We start from the raw sequence: 19677 nt of genomic DNA on the forward strand, positions 1-19677 counted from the left end.
TGTCCTCCCCACCAATGTTGCACAGAGGAGGAGACTTAAGCACAGAGCCCAGCTCCGTGCTCCCCATTCACCACCTGGCGCACAAGCACCAGCATCGTGGCGGCAGGACGCCTGTGCATCCTGACTCGGGGCACGAGCACTCGCACAATTGGCGAAGGCAGGATGCAATGTGGGGGACAAGTTGGCGCCCTTGGCTTCAAGAGATACTCAATTATGTATATTCAGAGTACTCAGGTGTCTGACTGCACTGGCCCAATGTTTGTGGTTGTCTTTTTCTTTAAGTTAAAAGAATGCCCTGTTCAATTAAAAGAGGGAGAGAGCCATTCCCAATTACTCTGCAGCAGGGGTCAGCAACCTAAGGCCCATGGGCCGGAAGCGGATCACGGAGGTTGTTTGACCGGCCCACAAGCTGCCCCCGAACCCAATTGCCTGCTTGTGTGCTGCACCAAACCGGCACAGTGCAGAGAGAGTCACTTCCACGGTGCCGGAAATCAAGGGCACACACACAATCCAGCCCACAAAGGGATCTCTGCAGGATGGATCCGGCCCAGGCAAGATAAACCTTGCTGACCCCTGCTCTGCAGGCAGACTCCCCAAGTTCTCTGGAAAAATCTGGGGGAAGATGGAACATCTTTACAAAGGCCTTCCAGGGAGCTGGGGAGGCTATAAAACATCTGGAGAATGGCACACACACCTTGGACAAGAAGGCACAGTTAGAACTGGATATGGAACAACTGATTGGTTCAAAATTGGGAAAGGAGTGTGGCAAGGCTGTATATTGTCTCCCTGCTTATTTAACTTATATGCAGAATTCATCATGCGAAAGGCTGGGCTGGATGAATCCCAAGCCGGAATTAAGATCGCCGGAAGGAATATCAACAACCTCAGATATGCAGAGGACACAACCTTGATGACAGAAAGTGAGGAGGAATTAAAGAACCTTTTAATGAGGGTGAAAGAGGAGAGTGCAAAATATGGTCTGAAGCTCAACATCAAAAAACCGAAGATCATGGCCACTGGTCCCATCACCTCCTGGCAAATAGGAGGGGAAGAAATGGAGGCAGTGAGAGATTTGACTTTCTTGGGCTCCATGATCACTGCAGATGGTGACAGCAGTCACGAAATTAAAAGACGCCTACTTCTTGGGATAAAAGCAATGACAAACCTAGATAGCACCTTAAAAAGCAGAGACATCACCTTGCCAACAAAGATCCGTATTGTTAAAGCTATGGTTTTCCCAGTATGGAAATGTATGGAAGTGAGAGCTGGACCATAAAGATGCATGGAAGTGAGAGCTGGACCATAAAGAAGGCTGATCACCGAAGAATTGATGCTTTTAGATTATGGTGCTGGAGGAGACTCTTGAGAGTCCCGTGGACTGCAAGAAGATCAAACCTATCCATTCTTCAGGAAATCAGCCCTGAGTGCTCACTAGACGGACAGATCCTGAAGCTGAGGCTCCAATACTTTGGCCACCTCATGAGAAGAGAAGACTACCTGGAAAAGACCCTGATGTTGGGAAAGATTGAGGGCACAAGAAGAAGGGGACGACAGGACGAGATGGTTGGACAGTGTTCTCGAAGCTACCAGCATGAGTTTGACCAAACTGCAGGAGGCAGTGGAAGACAGGAGTGCCTGGCGTGCTCTGGTCCATGGGGTCACGAAGAGTCGGACACAACTAAATGACTAAACAACATTATTATTATATCTGCTCAATCACAGTTTTAAATTGTTGTCTTACAAAAACCATTAATAAAATCTCAATTTGTTTTGGTCTAATTGTGTCTGGTGCTCCCCGTGCTTTATTGCCTCATCACCCTGCCCAGCACTGAAAACTTGCCGGGCCAGCAAATACATTCAAGGGATAAAAGGGCTGTTTGATGGAGGCAATAGGTAGAAACAAACCAATAGGTGAGGTCCAAACTAGATTTATCTTCTTTTCTCCTTTCCCTTTCTGTGCTTTTTGGCTATATCATACATACAACTAACAACAACAACAACTCACATACCTCTCATATTGTGGTAAATGTCAGTCTACCTAAATTTCCCCCTCAGACATACACCCAACTCAGATCAAATACTCAGCTACAAGCAGAAGGCTAATGCCCCTTTGCTTTGAATGCAAACTGATTGACTTATAAATGTTTTTTTAAAAATAAAAAAGGCATGAAGGAAGACCTGTTAGAGAGCCTTTGATGCTAACTTCTTTTTTTCAATCCATAGGCCCAGGTAACACCCCCCACAACCTTTTGTATTGGGCCGTCATCTGTGTGGTCTATTAGATAGAGAAAAATAATAATAAAAAGATTGGTATTACTGCTGATTCTGTATTGATTTATGAACTCATTAATTTGCCATTTAGCTCCTAGAATTGACTATTAATAATCCTTGACATTCAAAAGATAAATTTTATTTTCAATTAAAACACATCTTGCCACACTCTCAAATATCTGATTTCTCCCCGTGTGTGTCAATATACTTAAAGCCAAAATGTGCATTTCCAAACTTTGTGACAGAGGGTGGGAATTTTCCTCTTTATTCCTGCTCACCTTTTGGTTCTTTTCATAATGATACATAGATTAGTAACCATGACGCCAACATAAATTAAATCAAAACAAGGATTAGTAACATTGAAATAAAGAAGCTTAATGTCACAATACTGAAGATAAGATCAGGCAATAAGTGGACTGATCCCCTTCTACACAAAACTTTTTAACATCATATTCTCTCCTGTTGGTGGGTGGTTTGTCTGCTTATGTGAGTGGAATTCATCCTGTTTTTAAAGGAATAGGGTAACATCCAATTCCATATTTGTCACTGAAAGTGCAGGTCGCCTACATGGCAGAGAGTAGCTTTTGCTAGGGTTGTACAATCCTGGATCCAAATGGGCCAGTTCTGGTTGAGGCAGGATTCAGCTGGAGCAGGTTGAGGCAGCCCCAGATCTGTCCATGTCCATCTGGAGAGATCCAGGGCTGTCAAAGTGTTTGTGTGGTGCAAAAACACAGGCAGACTTTCTCCACTATCTAGCACATGTTTAACCAGAGGTTTAAATTATAATTAAGCATAAAGTTGGGGAGGGAAAGGAAACACAGGAAGCCAACCAATGTCTTCTCCTCCTCTATCCTTCCAACCACACGCTTAATCAGGGTTTAAAATGCGAGCACTCCAATTGCAGACCAGCCTTTACCAAAGGTGTTATGGGCTTTGAAGATGCTCAAACTCAGGACAAAAGGGAGAAACGTGTTAAGAGGAAGGTACATTTGGCAAACCCTCACCATGATCAACTCCTGCCTGAAAACCTATGTCCCCACTGTGGAAGTACGTGTGGATCCAGAATTGGCCTCCACAGTCACTTATGGACTCACTGTTTAAAATGTGTTTATGGAAAACAATCTTACGCGGTTGTGAGTGATCGCCAAAGAAGAAGAAGAAGAAGAAGAAGAAGAAGAAGAAGAAGAAGAAGAAGAAGAAGAAGGGATACCATCAGGAGCCATACTCCCTGGAGAGATCCAGTAAGGAAAGCTGCAAACCAGTTCCCTCTCAAAGAAATGGGAGAAATTTCTCCCCACACAAGTTAGCAAAACAAAAAATCAGCAACCCCTCCACTATTTTTAAGGGGGGATGAGATATATTTTTTGGAAAATCTGGAACTTGGCCTAGCCTTCATTCCTCCAAGAATGAGGAGCTGAACACAAAGTTATGGGACAGCTTCCACCTATATGCCCAACTTGTGAGTGTTGAGAAGTTTCTGGCTGGCTGTTGTTGGAAATGGAATGTTAGCCCAGTTGGACTTTGTCAATCCCCTTGTCTGGAACTTCAGGATAATTATATTGACAGATCTTATTGGTCTGTTGTAAGCATTCGTGAGATAATTTATATACAGTGATGTGCTTTGAACATTAAAAGATGCATTTCTAAGGGTGGTGGTGGGGAAATGAGAGTGCCCCACCTAGTGCCCCAACAATGTATGTATGTATGTATGTATGTATGTATGTATGTATGTATGTATGTTTGAATATTTTGCAATTCATCTTCCATTTGGGAAAATAGGAAGTAAGTAAAACATGCCAGCTCCAGGTCTGACATTTTAATTCTGGTTTGGGGGGATGGGAGTGTTGGGGGACAGAGATATATGCCTCCTTCCAAACCATTCCTTTTCAATTCTACTTAGAGAAAGAGAGTTTGGATTTGATATCCCGCCTTTCACTCCCTTTAAGGAGTCTCAAAGTGGCTAACATTCTCCTTTCCCCTCCTGCCCCACAACAAACACTCTGTGAGGTGAGTGGGGCTGAGAGACTTCAAAGAAGTGTGACTGGCCCAAGGTCACCCAGCAGCTGCATGTGGAGGAGCGGAGACGCGAACCCGGTTCCCCAGATTACGAGACTACCGCTCTTAACCACCACACCACACTGGCTCTCAGTTCCACACTGGCTCTCCGCTTATGCTGGAGCTCTGATGTGGTAGGGCAAGGGACACGGGAGGCACTGTGGGTTAAACCACAGAGCCTAGGGCTTGCCGATCAGAAGGTCGGCAGTTCAAATCCCCACGGGAGTGAGCTCCCGTTGCTCGGTCCCAGCTCCTGCCAACCTAGCAGTTTGAAAGCACGTCAAAGTGCAAGTAGATAAATAGGTACCGCTGTGGTGGGAAGGTAAACGGTGTTTCCGTGCACTTCTCTGGTTCGCCAGAAGCGGCTTAGTCATGCTGGCCACATGACCCGGAAGCTGTACGCCGGCTCCCTCGGCCAGTAAAGTGAGATGAGCACCACAACCCCAGAGTCGGTAACGACTGGACCTAATGGTCAGGGGTCCCTTTACCTTAGGGCAGGAACATCTTACAAGATCTTTGAGAGATTTGATGCTTATCATGCCCCCTAGAAAGGAATAACTTCTCAGGGACCATGGAACTGCAGGACCCAAGTGGGAAAAACCAATACCATACCACTCATTGTTAATCTTGTACATGATTTTCTTCCATGAATTATTGGAAGGCAGATATCACAGGGATTTTCCAGCTCTGGAAAATAGTGCTCCTCACCAAGAAAATAAAAAGTGAAGGATATTACCCTACCCAATTAAAAAATGAGAAGAATATAAGTGAAGTAGATTACTACCGTCAATTAGATATAATTAAATTCAAGTCTGTAATTAAAATCACATCAGGTAGAAATCACCTTCATTAGCAGCTAGTTTTACATAAACACTGTTTTCAGACATTACCAGCCTGCAAACACATGGCTTCAGGAACAGACTAAATTGCAAATCTAGAGGTGAATGCTGGCAACTATTTATGGTATGGTAACTAAAACCAGAGCATGCAGGTAACTACTTGGTGAAGCTCCTTTTCTGCATTGACCTGCCAAGTGGGGCAGGGAAACCTATCACACTTCTGCACCTGAAGCAGCAGACTGGTAACACTCAATACTTTGCAGGCTAACAGGCAATGCAGATGATCAATTTAACAAGGGTGTAATCTAATCATGGGTGTAGCCAGGATTTTTGTTAGGGCATCCGCCAAAGTTGTTGAGCTGCTTTTAGGAGATGCCCTATAGCTGTTGAGCTTTTTGGGAGAAAACATGGGTAAAAATACCCCCCCAATAGAGGACATTGCAGGCGACAGACTTTTTTGGGGGGCAGAACCTCAGTTATTTGAGTACTTTAAATGCTTTTCTATAACTTTTGTGGATCTGCTCCCCTGCCCCCCCCCTTGGCTACACCCATGGGTGTTATCCAAGGGTGCCCAAACTTTTTTCAAAGAGGGCCAGATTTGGTGAAGTGAACATGCATGAGGGCTGACCAAAGTTGTTGAGCTATTTTTAGGATTGAATTTGCTGAGCTTTTTTGGGATTTTATCCCAGGACATATACTGCCACAGGGGCTGGATTAAATCGACTGGCGTGCCGCACTAGGCCCCCGAAACAGACTTTGGACATGTCTGGTGTAATCCAATCCAGTGATTTTGTGTACAAAGCAGATTTTCACTCAGCAGACTCTTCTGCCAAATTCCTTCCTCCTGATGCACCGGAGGGGGAATATTGCATTCACTTGCCAAGTGTGCTGTCTTTACAGAATAAAGCACAACTGCTTGCCTTTGTTATGTTTTACTCAGAAGTAAAGGTAAAGGGTCCCCTGACCATTAGGTCCAGTTGTGAACGACTCTGGGGTTGCGGCGCTCATCTTGCTTTACTGGCCCAGGGAGCCAGCGTACAGCTTCCGGGTCATGTGGCCAGCATGACTAAGCCGCTTCTGGCGAACCAGAGCAGCGCACGGAAATGCCGTTTACCTTCCCGCTGGAGCGGCACCTATTTATCTACTTGCACTTTGACATGCTTTCGAACTGCTAGGTGGGCAGGAGCAGGGACCGAATAACGGGAGCTCACCCCGTCACGGGGATTCGAACCACCGACCTTCTGATCGGCAAGCCCTAGGCTCTGTGGTTTAACCCACAGCGCCACCCGCGTCCCTGACTCAGAAGTAACTCTCTTGAAATAAATGAACGTACCATACTACTGAGAAAAAAATGTAATCTTGCCATCCAACCCCCATCACCACTACTGTTCTGCTTGTCACCGAGTTGTTTTGGTTAATATACAGTAACTATAAAACAAAAACATACAGCACAAAATAAATAAGAAGATACAACCATGCAATAAAATAAAAATCTTACAGCTAAAGCAAGTTAAAAATACCCTAGATGGACTATACATCAACACAATGATTTTTAAAAAATCAACGTTGGCAAAACGTGTTGTCTGTACATATGTTTTAGTGAGAGTTGTGAATCTGCACCTATCTGTTGCTTGGGTTTTGTCCCAGGAGCTCAAGTCTGTGTACATAATCTTCTCCATTCCCTTTTGATATTCAGAACAGCCATAATATAATAATAATAATAATAATAATAATAATAATAATAATAATAATAATAATATATTATTTATACCCCGCCCATCTGGCTGAGTTTCCCCAGCCACTCTGGGCGGCTCCCAATCAGTATTAAAAACAATACAGCATTACATATTAAAAACATCCCTGAACAGGGCTGCCTTAAGATGTCTTCTGAACGTCAGGTAATTCTTTATCTCTTTGACATCTGATGGGAGGGCGTTCCACAGGGCGGGCGCCACTACCGAGAAGGCCCTCTGTCTGGTTCCCTGTAGCCTCACTTCTCGCAATGAGGGAACCGCCAGAAGGCCCTTGGTGCTGGACCTCAGTGTCTGGGCTGAACGATGGGGGTGGAGACGCTCCTTCAGGTATACATGTGAGGTAGGCTCAGCTGAGAGTCAGTTCTGAAACCAACCTTGTGAAGCTGCATATTTTTTGCTTGTTATATATATGGGGCACAGCTCAGTGGGGGAACACATCCTTTTCAGCCAGAAGACCCCAAATTCAGTTCTGAGGATTGTGTTATGAGGATCTCCTCAAATACAAGACCTATGGTTGGTGAGATATGTTTGGCTTGTGCAGATTTGCTCAAATTGGACATGTTTCTTGCATAATTGACGACACTGGGTTGTGCAGCCAGAGTTTAATAATGCTTAACATTTCACCTTTGGTGACCAAGCTTGAACATATTTTACTATCACTAATTCCTTTTCTTTTTAGAAAGGAAATCCTCTGTGGCTTTACTTAGTTTTAACATTTGAAAAAATGCCAAAAACCTTTCATATGTTTAAAAGCTATTCTGTTATTGTTGTTCTTAATAATATAATATTTGGGGTTTTTTAAATTCTCAGTTACATCTCCATGAATTTTAAATATGCATTTGAACTGGACATAGCTGTTTTCAGTTACTTGATTACCATCAACATGGGAGTATTGGCCACTATTAAATTTGCTTTTGCTTTTGTTCCAGATATTGTACAGTATTATTGAGGAAGAAATGATATTAATGTTTGGGCAGAATCCAATGGGGATCCTTTTGGAAAAAGTATCTATGTCTGGTTTGTTTAGAAAACAAATGCAGAAAATACTACTTTGCATTAAAGTTTCCATGCTATACCTAAGAATTATGAGTAAACATGGGGAGGGGGTTTCATCCCATGTTATTCTTGTAAGGCAGATATGGAAACAGGAGACTTTATAGTTGGAGAAATGGCTGGGGTTACTTTGTTTCCCTTCTTCTTTTTAAAGTTTTCATTAGCCTTGGATCGGAAGGGGTTAAATTGAGATTGGCAAACAACTCCTCCAAGTCCATCTCTTGAGCATTCCCTATTAATGTCAATGCAGGTTCCTATCATTCCAATAAAAATAGATGACATTTAAGGGGCAAAATACACAAATGCTGTATCATGTTCTATCTATGGCTGCATAGACATAGTCTCCGCTGTAGTCCAAATTAAAAAACACACAAGCAGATCATGTAAAAGCCCTTTCTTGAGAAAAGCTTGTTTTCTGTGATTTCACAGAATATAATTTGAAAGATAAATGCTGTAAATTTTCTATTGTGCTAGATTTTCAAGAAAGCCTGGAGTTCTATGGTATTACTACAATTAATGTGTCCATACTTCCAATTCATTCACCTGGCTTTTTCACAAGGCTGTTATCTCCTGTTTCTTTGATATAGGGAATGTCATATTTATATATTAAATTTCCTGTTAATTTAATGCTTTATGACAAATGAGTATTTTAAAACTTATTTTATCATAATGAACACATTCCTAAATGCATATTAAACACATGTGATCTTAAAATGCACATTTAAAAGCCAAAAACTGCATCACAAAATTTAGAGTACTGCAAAATCCAAAGAACAATTATGTTTCCATCTCCACATTTACCAGGAGCTGCAGTTCTGGTCAGTTTGCAGTGGAATTCACAGAAATTTCATTATGAACAACACAGGAAAGAAGTTGTAAACTCTTCCTCCAAGATCAACACACAGAGAGTAGAATGCCAGCAGATTTAGGTTAAAGGAGGAGGAGGAGAAATAGTCAAGAAAGGACTTGGGCATCCCACTTACATTGAAGGCAGGTGAACTGTTTTGCGCAAGATTGCTACCCTCAAAATACAGAATGTATTTTTCTGTTGTGTGATGAGGTTCCCTCACTAGAGATTTTGGCATGGTTAGCGAATAAATCAGAGCTTCTTGGCTGTCACCTATCACCAGTTGTTTGCAAAATACTGTATTTTTCGCTCTATAAGACGCACCGGACCATAAGACGTGTCTAGTTTTTGGAGGAGGAAAACAAGAAAAAAAATATCCTGAATCTCAGAAGCCAGAACAGCAAGAGGGATCGCTGCGCAACGAAAGCAGCGATCCCTCTTGCTGTCCTGGCTTCTGGGATAGCTGCGCAGCCTGCATTCGCTCCATAAGACGCACACACATTTCCCCTTACTTTTTAGGAGGGAAAAAGTGAGTCTTATAGAGCAAAAAATACGGTACTTTGCAGTTGTGATTTACTTTGATTTTTTTGAGAGTGGAGAAAAGTAAATATTAACATACATCTTCACATGAGCTGTACAGGAGTGGAACAGACCCCTTCAGAGGTTTTTAAGCAAAGGTTGGAAGGCCATCTATCATGGATGCTTTAGTTGAGATTCTTGCCTTGCAGAGGGTTGGACTAGATGGGCCTCAGGGTCCTTTTCAACTCTACAGTTCTATGATTCTACACATGGATTGTAAGCTACAGCATCACATCACAGTCAGGGTGAGAGATAACACAAAGTTATAAAAACAAAGTTGGAAAGTCTTGCAACATACTGCAAATTCACTTTCAAGTACTAATGGCCAATGTTTGCACAATAAGAAGCACATTAACACCAGAGTCCTATTGAGCTACTTGCACCTTTTCACAGATAATGTAAACGTAGATGTGAAGTGGATGTTAGAAGATCACGGTGAAGTGAGGACCTTAACAATAAGGTAAGTGCTTTTGTTACTAAGAATAAATGTTTTAACAAAGTGATTCAGACACCCATTCAACTGAATGCTGGAATAAGCACCAGATTTCATATGTGAATTGGCTGTGCTAAAAATGCATATTCTTTCATTGGCTGGCAGCCAGAGTTTCTGATAAAAAATTCATGCCTAATACATAATCATGCTTTCTAACCTCATTGAACAGAGGAATAATTTATAAGGGACATCATTCAGGGGCATCAGTTACTGAATAGTCAAGGCTAAATGAATCATTTCATGTAAAATTCGGGGGGGGGGGGAGAGATGTATACCTAACATTTATAGCTAAACTTGCTGCCTAAACAACTGATATAAAAAACTTGAAAATTGTGAAAATCATTAGGCTTTTGTATAGGATGTTAATAATGTTGTTTTCAAGCACTTTGTGAATAAGTACACACAGGATAGCTGTTCCACTCAAAATAGTGACTTCTGTGTATACTCTTTGACTAAAAGTAAAGGTAAAGGGACCCCTGACCGTTAGGTCCGTTAGGTCCAGTCGTGGCCGACTCTGGGGTTGTGGCGCTCATCTTGCTTTACTGGCCGAGGGAGCCGGTGTACAGCCGGTGGTCAGGTGGCCAGCCATAAAACATTGAAACATTCCCGAGAAGTCAGGCAGTATGTCTTGGATTCATTACATGCATCTTTGCATTAAAACATTTAAACTATCATCTCCACCAAAGTCTACCTGAGGCTACTTTTATAGGCCCATTTAGAGACTCTTGTTTAGGTAAAATAACAGGAAGTTCAAGGGAGGTTCAGAAGACTTTTTAAAAGACTGGTGTGATTTCTCACAGGCATTCTTTACCGCCTACCAGAAGCCCACAGAGAACAATACAGAGCTTACTCAGGGTGGGCTGTGGGCATCATCTACCCCGTACAACCAACATTGCACTTCCTATTGAGAGTCTGTGGCTCAAGCCTGAAGGTGCAATTAAATGTCATGTAAAGTGAAACTCCAAGGCTGCTGCTTAGAAAACACACCCAGGGAATTCCGAGTCTACCCTGGCAGCCATATTGTCAGTCCAGGTCACAAAGTGTTCATGCCAAACCTGTGTGGCCAGAGTTATTCTTGAGCCTAGGAAATGGTTCACTATGTAGCTTTAGTTGCTCACCACATGGAACAGCACACACAAGCCCCATCAAGTGTTTGTAATTTGTATCTGTGGAGAGGACATGGTCACCCACGCGCCAGCACCCTGCAGGATCAGGGTCCCAACCACAGGGAGGATTAGAAGTCAAAAAGGAGGGAGCACATACTTGTCATTTTATTTTTCCCATAAAGGTGACTGGGGAAGGCACACAGTGGGTTTGACGTTGAATCCAGAGGGAGACAGCTCCCCCCCCCCATCAAGTGCTCACGACAGAAAAAAAGCAGAAAAATGAGGTCCAAACCAGATTTTGTGGTTGATGTACACCCTTTATCCCCTCCATTGGTTTCCCTAAAGACTAAAAGGCTGTGTGTGTGTGTGTGTGTGTGTGTGTGAGAGAGAGAGAGAGAGAGAGAGAGAGAGAGAGAGAGAGAGAGAGAGAGAGACTCCTTCTAAAGGGGTAGGGAAGGATTTCCCAAACCTTTCCCACCATCCCGATGTGCTGCCTCCAAAACAGCTGCAGAATCTTTTCCTGCCCCAAATGCAGGAGGACATCCTGCCTTTCCTCTACCTTGAAATCATGCAATGGCCAAAGGACTGAAAGGGAACCAGAAAAGGGGGGCTTTCCCTGACCTCACAGGAGAGCCAGTCATCAGCTGATCTGCCCCATCCCAGCATGCACCATAGAGAAAGGAAAAGGGGTAGAGTGATCCTTGCATGCACACTTCGTGGCTCTGGTTGCAGGTGCATCCATAGATATAGGAAAAAGGAAAGAGTGATTCTTGCACGCACACTTCCTGGATCCATTTGCAAAAACCCGGACATTTTGCCTAATTTGAAAAAAATCCCTCCAGATGGTGACTTCGCCCTTCGAATCTTGGCCATGTCCGGGGCAACTTCCAGTGCTAGACTGTATTCCTAATTGGAGCTGTCCATGTGCAGTAAAAGTTTAAAGTTCCATTGATTGTAAATGAGGTGTCCCATAACAGATTGACTTAATCATGCCAAGTGGTAAAACTATTTTGAGGATATGACAACAGAAAATACTGTTATTTATTTGTAAAACATTTAGGTATTTACAGATGATGTAAACAGGTGATGCATGACACGTAACAACTTTGCTCCCATTAAGAGTGTTTTTAATTATGTGATTTGAGTGGCGCTAAGTATTTATTCATATTTAGCTGAGAATTTGTCCAGCGGCAAAGGGCCTGAAACTATGCTGTCTGCCTATAAAGGCATGGCAAAACAGTGTTTTCAGTTCTGGCAGAAATTCAGGGCCAAGCATCTGCCACTGTAGTTTTCCAGAATTGGAAGTGGCATGTGTAACCTTCAAATCTTCACATTCATTTTGTTGTTGTTGGCTCATTCTATTAGAAACTCTGCATGGGGTAGGTGGCTACAATCATTGCCACTTGTTATAATAGGTGTTTGGGGAAATTAACATAAACTCTTTTTAATGGAAATTTAAATACCATTTGTATCTCACAGTCTCTGCTACAGCACGTTTTATAGGGTATGCTATGTTTTGACTTCTGAATTAGGTGTTGCATGCAAAATAAATAAATAAACGGTGGGACATGGGTTCTTGCATCCAATGGAAAGCTCTTACGGCAGTATCTGTACTCTTTCTCAAAAATTTAAATCTCCTACTCAAAAGTTTGAACCTAGAGAGACCTGTCAAGTTTTCAGTCTGATAATGCACCCTTTTGACATCCAGGTACTGTGCCATGACTGGCTGTTGAGTTAGTTGGAATACTATCTTCCAGTGACAGCCATTGGTAAAGGTTTGCCATAGATTAGAGTGGGAGTGTTTGTACTGTTGCAGTTTGTGTCTGATTCCGTTTTGCATTACTTTCTATGGGAAAGTGTGTCTTGGTTTTGGAACGCTTTGGTTTGGGAACACACTTCTGCAACAGATTAAGTTTGAGAACCAAGGTACCACTGGCAAATAAATTTTGATGTGCTGACCTCTACAAGGTGAGAGAAGCTCAGGGTGTCTTCCCTGAATGCCTTTAGGACACATTTTGAGATGAAGCTGATATCAAGCTTGTACCAAGATCAAGCAAGGTTCATGATGGAGAATCTCATGTCATAATTATGTCAACCTTTATACAGTGGTACCTCAGGTTACAGACGTTTCAGGTTACAGATGCTTCAGGTTACAGACTCCGCTAACCCAGAAATAGTACCTCAGGTTAAGAACTTTGCTTCAGGATGAGAACAGAAATCGTGCTCCGGCGGCGCGGCAGCAGCGGGAGGCCCCATTAGCTAAAGTGGTGCTTCAGGTTGGATGAAACGGTGAAGTCTGCTATGATTAAATGGGCACAGGATGTTGGACATAACATTATGTTTGCTGACTGGGAACAGTTATGGACCACCGGTTTGAAATTTACGGCATGTAATGCCTTAAGAGAGAATATTATGAAAATGATTTACAGGTGGTACATGACCCCAGTCAAGCTTGCAAAAATCTATCATTTGCCCGATAACAAATGTTGGAAATGTAAAGAGACTGAAGGTACATTCTTTCACCTTTGGTGGACGTGCCCAAGGATTAAGGCTTTCTGGGAAATGATCTATAATGAAATGAAAAAGGTGTTTAAGTACACCTTCCTGAAGAAACCAGAGGCCTTTCTCCTGGGCATGGTTGGCCAATTGGTGCCAAAGAAGGACAGAACTTTCTTTATGTATGCGACAACAGCAGCAAGAATACTTATTGCAAAATATTGGAAGACACAAGATCTACCCACTCTGGAAGAATGGCAGATGAAGATGATCGACTATATGGGACTGGCAGAAATGACCGGCAGAATCCATGACCAGGGAAAAGAGTCAGCGGAAGAAGACTGGAAGAAGTTTAAAGACTATTTGCAGAAATATTGTAAAATTAATGAATGTTAGAATGATGTTGGATAGAAACTAAATGGCTTCCAGCTGTAATGCTTAAGAGATACGGAAAATAAGGTTTTTGAAATAAGTAAAAGAACTAATGGTGAGGATTTGCTGAATAAACAATCTGAATTGGAATATAAGAAAGGGAGGTGTGAGGAGGTCGCGAAAATAAGTTAAAAGAAAATAAGTAAATGGAAACTTTATGTGTTTTTAAATTGTTTTTATTTCTGTATTTTTGTGTTTTTGTACTTTTGTTGTTTCTTTTTCTTTCTTTTTGTCTTACAATGTATTATTTTTGAAAACTTTAATAAATATATTATAAAAAAAATAAAGTGGTGCTTCAGGTTAAGAACAGTTTCAGGTTAAGAACGGACCTCCAGAATGAATTAAGTACTTAACCCGAGGTACCACTGTACTTATGCTATGATCTACAGAGATAAACCATAGAAATCAGTTCAGTTTCACACATGTTCACAGTACTTACATCACCTCCTTTGCAGATATGGTGTTACACTGCCATCAGAAGTCAGGTCAATTTTTTGATCAAGCTAGGCCTGCCATACGTCCAGACATTACCAGGATTTCAAAGGCAGAATTGACGTCCGGGGGGGGGGAGAGTATTTCCAAAAGGTGGCGCTTTGTCCTGGCTTTTGCTTTTTGAAATATGGCAGCCCTAGATCAAGCATAACTTTCTGGCTAAGTTTTGACCCATTATATATCTACAACTCCACTCATTTTTACCCCTTGCATTGTCTGTATGTAAGGTGACTGTATGCACAGTATTCAGCCATTACAAGAGTACCATTGTTATACAGCCTAAATCCACTATGCCGGCATAAACTTTGCTTCTTGGGCACAAGGGGCTTTCATAGCCCCTTCATCAAGCTGTTCAGCTCAAGGATAGGGATTGGGCTGTTTGGGATCCTGCTTTTGGATAAGATGAGATACATGAGACTACCTGAGATGTTCTTGTCTGCTGTCCAAAGCATGGTATTAAGGATACTCTGGCTCATTATAAAAAAGGTAAAGGGACCCCTGACTGTTAGGTCCAGTCATGACTGACTCTGGGGTTTTGGCGCTCATCTCGCTTTATTGGCCGAGGAAGCCGGCGTACAGCTTCCGGGTCATGTGGCCAGCATGATGAGCCGCTTCTGGCGAACCAGAGCAGCGCGCGGAAATGCCGTTTACCTTCCCACCAGAGCACTACCTATTTACCTACTTGCACTTTGACATGCTTTTGAACTGCTAGGTTGGCAGGAGCAGGGACCGAGCAACGGGAGCTCACCCCGTCAGTCACGGGGATTCGAACTGCTGACCTTCGGATTGGCAAGTCCTAGGCTCTGTGGTTTAACCCACAGCGTCCCCCTGGCTCATTATACTTGTCTATTAAAGTATACAATTACAATTTTTATTCCAAGAATTGTCCACTACAGTTATTCTTCTGTTATTCTACAGAGATTCAAAGGACACACCTTTAAGCATTAAATAGCATAGTGTGGGTGAACATTTAAACTTTGCTTTCTGCTTTGGCAAGGAAGGGAAATCTATAAACAGCAGGGGAATCTATGAGGCAGGGAAGTTTGCTTGTAGGAGACTCATGTACAAGAAGCTTGCACCCAGGCAGACAGTGCTGGTCGTTAAAGCAGACTTCATTTGTGAACAGTATGCCCTTGAAGCCATCCAAGGGTCTATGTCACTAGCCAACTGTACAGCTCAGATTTCTACCTCTTCCACTGGCTAGGTTACATTTATTTCCAGTCCTGACGAAGATGCAGTAGCCACCTCCCCCCCCCCCGCCCCCATTTTCAAAGAGGGAGCTCTGCCCTCTCAACATTCTGTGGCAATGTGCACATGGTGTGTGCGCACACCATGTGGCATGTTCACGTCACACGTGCAAGCCACGCAGCATGCATGTGCCATGTCACATTGCATGTGTGAGTGATGTCAGCATTTCATGTGACAGGTGTGCATGGCATGCACATGTTGTGCAGCACCAGCCCTCTCAATTGTGGGGGCAAACCAGCACACCTGGTAGCCATCAACATGTTTAGTGTACATTTAAGCAAACATTTTCTAGCCTTCAACATACACCTTTAAGCATCAGCAATACAAAATCCTAAGCCTAACTGTTTTTGCCATCCTTTCAAAGCAAAGTTATCTGGCATTCAAAAATGATTCCTTGTTCTATGACTATCATTCTCCTCTCTTTTTGTGATTGTTCCCCCTTCCAGTGCATGTATCTCTTTCCACATTTATCTGAGGAAGCATCTGTTCTTCTCGAGAGACTTCTATCATAGCTTTGCAAAACCACAGTTCTCACAAGAAGAAAGCAGGGAATCCTTGCACTGAATGCTCTTTTGGGTGCCTTCTGAACAGAAAGGAAAGCAAGTGCTGTTCTGTACTGATATCCATCTAAGTGAAGGTTCACCCACTCAGCTACTGTATATCACTTGCATTCCTCAGCATTTGATCAGCAGGGGAGGTGCTGCTCCTGGGTCTTCCCCATCTGGCACTGACTTATGACAGGCCTTTGGGGTGAGGTGTTACTGGCTCTCCATTCTTAACATTCCTATTCATCTAGGCATGCGTTACTTGAAAGATATCGTTCCTGGCAGTATTGAAAGTATTCTCTCTGAGGATATGTGACTGTTTGCTTGGGGGGTTTTGCTCCATTGTTTGCAAACTTTGGCTCCTTGAGAGCAAAGGTGAGATAGGAACTTCATAAATAGCTAAATAAAATGTGATTATTGCACCTGTAAGGACTGGCAGCTGAATGTGTGAGCTGTCTCACTTGAACAGAAGAATGAACGACTGCTGTGAAAGGAACAAAAAACAAAAATGAAACTTTGATGATGTCTTTACAAAAATTCTACAGTGCAATGACTCTTGGAATAGTGTGTACGGTTCTGGCTGCTTCACCTCAAAAAAGAAGATTGTAGAACTGGAAAAGGCACAGACAGGGCAACCAAAATGATCAAGGGCCCAGAGTGGTTTTTTTCCCAAGGAAACTTCCAATGCTTGTGGCTTTTTATCTCAGAAAAAGGGCAAGCAAGTGCTGGTGAGCTGGGGGCGGGTGACTATGATAGAGGAAATGATTACAATGTGGAGAAAGTGGCTAGGGATAAGCTTTTGTCCCTCTGTCATATAATAATGCTGAATGGTGGGAGCAGGTAAAAGAAACTGCTTCTTCATATTAAACCTGAGATTTGCTGCCATAATCTGTAATGATGGCCACCAACCAGGATTGCTTTAAAAGGGCTCTGTGAGGACACAATGCTCAACAAGATGATGATGATAAATTTATTATACCCTGCCCATCTGACTGGGTTGTCCCAGCCACTCTTGGCAGCTTCCAACACAAATGCAGCATGAAACATTAAAAGCTTCCTGGTCGAAATTGGTCTTTCTCCTGATCCAGCAGGGCTTTTCTTATGTTCTTATGACGTTAGACAAATTCATAGATGACAAGGCATTCCAGGGCTACTAGTCATGATGACTGTGTGCTACTTCCAAGACCAGTAGCCCAGTGCTTGAGCAACATGAGCAGGAGAGAGTGCTGTTGCGCCCATGTTCTGCTTGTGGATTTCTCATAGGCATGTGCTTAGTCATTATGACAACAATGGCCAGATGGTCTAGGCAGCCTCTGGTCTGATCCAGAAGGGCTCTTCTTGTGTTCTTATTATATTCTATCTTCTGGCATAGCAGAAGTGATACTTTTATATACTGAACCTCCAGTTATTAAATGACATAACTGGTAGGTGAAAGTCTGAAAAATAGTGTACCTCGGGTGACAACGAAAGGTCAGGCTCTAACCTTGCCATGCAAAAAGAGCAGCTGCTGTGGCAGGATCCCTTATTGCCCCAAGAAGCATGAAACTAACTTTTTAAAATATGGGAGTAATGCTGTGCTGACAAAAGTGTTTTGATACCTATAGATGCACAATGCTGCAGGAGACTGGAGTGTGTCAATAGTTCACATTTCCTAATTAACACAAAATAGTTGCATTTTCCTTGGGCTACTATGTTCAAAAGACATGTGGGCCTTCCCTCCACCCTACATATCACCTCATGGAGGCTAAAACTGCTCAAAATGTGCTTGATCATGGAGCTAGCAATTATTACGCACAGCTAAAGACTGATGATGTAATTGACCTACAGCAGACCGCATTGTCAGAGTCAGCAAATGTTAATGCTATAATGGCTATTCATATTTTTTCACAGACGTACAGATAGTACATCCCTGCCGCTTAGCTAATTAAAAAAGTAACTATTCAAACTCCCATAGTCTCATTACTGCATTGCAAAAGCATTTGAAAGGCCTCCTCACCAGAGTGCTGAGTAGATCAAGAATGCAGATTAAAGAGACCATATTTTGAAATCTGCCAATGTTGATTCAAAAGATTGGTATGAATAGAACTAAACACAGTGGGAAGCTGTTGCCTCTGCTCTCTCCTCTCCTCCAGCAGTGTGCAATATGACAATATATTGACATGCGGTCATCAGATCATGAATTTCTCCATTCCGGCAAGTGGCAGCATATTTAATTAACAAAAACAAAAACAATACAACAATTTAGGTTTCCAGAAGTGGCTTTTTAAAAAATCCAATCAAATTTCAGGGTTTGTATTGAGCAGATACCTTCTTTTTAAATATATTTTATTAAAGTTTTCTTGGTTTACATAGGTATGCACAATGTCTCCTTTTTCAAGTTACATTTTTCATGGGTCAGTTTCATTTGTTGAGACATTAGGGTTGTCCAGAAGTTGCTTTTATGCCATCTGAAAGCTCAAATATAATATAGAAATTAACAGCTAGGGAAACTGAATAAACTGCTATGTGGATGCAGCCTGAGTGAGGCATGGCATAATTTGGCCATATTTCACTCATCTTGTGTTTTTGTCTTCCGGTTCAACATTGGGCTTCTTGGATGGGGGGAAGGTATCTGTCCAGAGAAAAATTCATTGGCTGCATTTGTAGCAAGCAATTGTGGCCCTATAATAAAGTGGAGAAGGGAAAGGAAGGGTGCCACCAAGTCATGCAATTCGCTTTTATTGCACTTTGTCAGGGAGGGAGAAGATTGGGAGTACAGCTTTTGACACTAGCAACAGATCTTCAGTAATTTTCAGTCCTGGGCCTGAGCTACCAATAACAGCATGCCAACCGTCCATCATTATAATAGACAACCTGTAGAGGCAGTAGGAGGTGGCATAATGGGGCTGTGCTTCTACCCGATCTCTGGCTGAGTCACTGCGGCATACCAGGATCATCATGGGAGGATTGTCATCATGGGATGGGTGTTTCCAGTTACCCTACCCCCTGCCCTAGGAAGCCTTACAAGAAGCTGCTACTAGAGAGGGACTGTGAGGAACATCAAGGAATGGGGTGTTTTCTAGAACTAAGATTAAACTTAAGGATCCTTTCTTATTTATGTTATTGGATGCTTTATGTCGCTTATGTAATCTTGTTATATTTATACTTCTGAAATGGTGTAGGGTTTTTGTATGTTGTATTTGCTAATGTGTTTTGCTATGTTAAAGGTAAAGGTACCACTGATCGTTAGGTCCAGTCTTGCCCGACTCTGGGGTTGCGGCGCTCATCTCGCTTTATTGGCCGAGGGAGCCGGCGTACAGCTTCCGGGTCATGTGGCTAGCATGACTAAGCTGCTGCTGGTGAACCAGAGCAGCGCGTGGAAACGCCGTTTAGCTTCCCGCTGGAGTGGTATCTATTTATCTACTTGCACTTGATGTGCTTTCGAACTGCTAGGTTGGCAGGAGCAGGGACTGAGCAACGGGAGCTCA

Source organism: Podarcis erhardii (assembly GCF_964252035.2).
Source record: "Podarcis erhardii genome assembly, chromosome: 4".
Taxonomy (NCBI): domain Eukaryota; kingdom Metazoa; phylum Chordata; class Lepidosauria; order Squamata; family Lacertidae; genus Podarcis; species Podarcis erhardii.